Below are 3,519 nucleotides of genomic sequence, written 5' to 3' on the forward strand. Positions count from 1 at the left end.
CCATCACACAGAAACACGCTGAATGCTATTCCATGTTGTGTGAATGCTTTGGCTTTGACCTGATCCAATTATGGAGGGAGTTGAAAAAAGGGACGTAATTCTGCCCTGAGGGTTTTCTGAGGACTGACCTTTGTCCTCCATTCTCCTTCCACTGCTTCATCCTTTCCAGGGCTGGGAACTTCAGCAGTTTCAGTTTTCAGACCGTTGTCCTTTTCAGCACCATGGACAGAGACGACAACCGTCTGCAATGACAGAAAGGTTTGGTTGGAGATTTCTGCTGATTCAACAACCAGGAACACAAATGTTGAGCCAAAGCCAAGTCACAGTTAACGTCTGAAGTGCTTCACGACGTTCCTTTTCTAATGGAACGTCACATTGATATTCCGTTGGATTACCGTTGACTGCACTTCATCCATGTCAGTCGCTCCGTAACTAAACTCTCTGTGTTCTTGTTTCTTTTCGGTCTGATTTCCAGCCAACTGCTTCGTGCTCTCTCTCAGGGTCTGCCTGGTAGAAACAGCCTGGAATGTGGGCAAAGAAAGAACAAGGGTTAACATCAAAGGCAGTTCAGTGCTGAAACCACACCAGTCCTGACGCCCATCAAAGTGACCACCCTTTTATTTTCTAAGAATTCCTGCAGTATTTCATGAATACCAATGAGTCATTACTCAGAGCCATTTAATCTGAGATAACCAGTTACACACGCGTCTGTAATTTGATCATTAAAGTCTGTTCACTTTGATATGCCTGTATAAAGGCAGCGGTGATTGCCAATAACCTCACCTCTGTGCACTGGTCAAACAACCCTGAGGCAAACAGATCACATCTACCAGATTAGATCAAGACGTTATAGAAAAGACCTTGGAATTAGCTTTTATAATTAAATGTATTATAGATATTTTCTTCAGCACCATGGACAGAGACCACCACAGTCTGCATTTAAAGCAACAATAGAAGTTAATATTGGTCACATGGTTCATATTTCTGACCTTCATGATAATGCAGAGGCTTTCTTCAACCACTTTGCCTCCCCCGTGTCTCCCCCCTTCTCCCTCTGTGCTGCAGCTGCTGTGCTGATGGGTTCACCCCAGTACAGACCACCTCTACCGTCCGTTCATCCTCACTGTCCCATTTCTCCAAAATCTTTCCTTCCGTTCATCTCCTCACAAACATCTTCATATCTTCTCTCTTTACTTCTGCTTTTCTTCATTAATACTAAATAAAAATGTTGATTTTCCCAGTCAGTGCGTTGGTGTTGGAGGTAAAGAAAACTCCGTAGACTGAGTGACAAACACACACACACACACACGTAGATTCAAACAAAAGTGGTTCAGCCAAAGGACAGTCAAGTTGTGAATGAAGACAGAGAATGATGAAAAACGAGGGGGAGGACGGGTGAGGGGGGAGGACGGGTGAGGGGGGACTCAACTAAAATCAAGTGTTTCCTGTGTCTCAGCTGTATTTACCGCTGGTTTTCAACTCAGGATGTCCTTGAATCATAACAACAGTAGAAAGAAGTGAAGACAAAGGACGTTCAGACATTGTCTCTCTAGGACAGTCTCACAGGGACGGCTGGTCAAAGAAGACGTATCAGAGACAGAACCACTGAAATAAATCACGTTTTTAATCAGTTACTCCAGGTGTGTTGTAGAGTTACAGACTGATCTCAGCCTGACGTTGGTCACAAACACTTTCTTTAGTGTTTAATGTTATCGAGTGTAAAACCGCAGTGAAAACTCTACAGCATGAAGGAGAGAAATATGAATTCTTTACTGGCCCTGAGGGACATGTGCAGTTGTTGGAGTGAACTTCAGCTTATACATCACTGAAGTAAAGTTTCTGTCTAAAACTTCAGGTTTACAGACGAAAGTTTGTGTTGAAACCTGTGACAGGACGCTGTGATTAACTTCATGTACTCTGAAAATGTTAGCATTGAACATGAGCTGTAGCCTAGCTCCGGAGATACCAGTTAGCATTAGCTTCTATGTAGCCGGACCCCCCACCCCCACCCCACCCCCTCTTCAAACCCACAGAACATTCTACAAACTATGTGAAGTAACATCAACCTTTAAAAAAGATTTCCTTACTTTCTTTCATTATTCAATCATTATATCAAATAATAACGTGTGTTTGGCGTAAGTTTGAAATAATCAACAAACAGTTTACGGCAGCGTTCTGTATATTCACACTGAATAACGAACTTTTCAACAAACTGCTGACAGACAGGAACAAAACAAAACGAATCAAACCTCTTTCGTGTCTGTTGTTCAGCTTTTCTTCGGTACATTTCTGGTCCAAATCCGGTCCATTCTGCGCTGGCTTCGTAGCTACCTGCTAGCTCGAGGAGCTACCTGCTAGCTCGAGGAGCTACCTGCTAGCTCGAGGAGCAGCGCAGCTTCACTGCAGGTTCAAACCAGGTTCAACACAAATGAAGACGTCACTTGTACCACAGGTGCGTTCAGGTACCAACTCGACAATCCGACCATTTCTACAGTTTACTTGATGCATGTTTCAGGACAAACGGTCATAAAATAAATAAATACATTTGTAAAAAATGAAACATAATTAAATTATTTAAAACTTTTTTTTAATTTTAGCCCCCCCTAGTGTACTCTGGTGGCCCCCACACAGAGAGACAGATTCAGCACACATGTACTGTATAGTTCCCGTCACGGCACAGACCTGGAGAAGCAGGATCTCCAGGGGGCGCCATTCTCCTCTCCTCACGCTGACCTCCTCTCATGGGGACGAACACGGCCCACAGTGAAGGTGAACTGTGTAAAGGAAGAGAATCCAAAAACAAAGAGTTGTCAAACACCTGACAGGAGTTCTAATTCACACCTGGGTCCAAGAAAGAACTAAAGGTTTTCAAAAGGGGGTTCGCAGACTCTGAGAGGTACGGAGAGTTACCACAGTTAGGCCGTGATATGAATCGAGTTTAGAATGAAAACATGAAACATGGACCTGACTATGACTTGACTAGCAGATACTAGCTTAGCAGTGATGCAAAATAACATTGGTTTTTACATGATGGTGGACCTGGTATATGACAGTTCACCGTCAGTGTAGCCAAAATAATAAATAAATAATTGAATCCTGTGTTTTTATTATTAAATATGGTCCATATCAATGCATTTATTCACATTGAATTCCTGCCATAATCTTAATGATCTTCTTTAAAATCAATCAAACATTAACGTTGTCACAGTTGGTTACCTCCACACACTGAACCTATGGATATATGAGAGGAGGAACCAGCGCTGCGTGGATACATCACATATAAGCTACTGTCAAAATCAGATTAATTGCTATGATGAGCTGTGCAGCCGGTAACCATGGTGATTAGCAGCCAAATCCACCTGCGTTGATTACCTTTTCAGGGATGTGGGGATACAAATAGCAGCAGTTAATCTTGTTTAGGACACACAAATGTATTGTGACAGCTCAGCTGCTTCACCACTGCACAGCGTTCTGCTGGAAATTGAACGGACTGATTGGAAAAGAGAGAAAAGAGAGAGA

The 3,519-nt window shown here is 42.8% G+C and overlaps 1 protein-coding gene across 5 annotated transcripts in view; it reads right to left on the bottom strand.

The window, feature by feature from the left end:
• Nucleotides 1-2,464, bottom strand: part of scn2b (sodium channel, voltage-gated, type II, beta) — a 24,307-nt gene extending 21,843 nt beyond the window's left edge. For 2 of the 5 annotated variants that reach the window (XR_521426.3, XM_017031978.2), the window contains exons 1-3: nucleotides 2,250-2,463; nucleotides 396-521; nucleotides 129-242 (exon numbers count right to left, since the gene is read on the bottom strand). The gene's annotated coding sequence lies outside the window, so the exon portion shown is untranslated. Of the gene's footprint in view, nucleotides 1-128; nucleotides 243-395; nucleotides 522-989; nucleotides 1,222-2,249 lie in introns of those variants that run through there. The other 3 variants (XM_025054802.1, XM_025054803.1, XM_025054804.1) reach the window with 3 other exon arrangements.
• Nucleotides 2,465-3,519: the final 1,055 nt, after the last annotated feature.

Source organism: Cynoglossus semilaevis, chromosome 4 (genome assembly GCF_000523025.1).
Source record: "Cynoglossus semilaevis isolate Cse_v1.0 chromosome 4, Cse_v1.0, whole genome shotgun sequence".
Classification (NCBI taxonomy): domain Eukaryota; kingdom Metazoa; phylum Chordata; class Actinopteri; order Pleuronectiformes; family Cynoglossidae; genus Cynoglossus; species Cynoglossus semilaevis.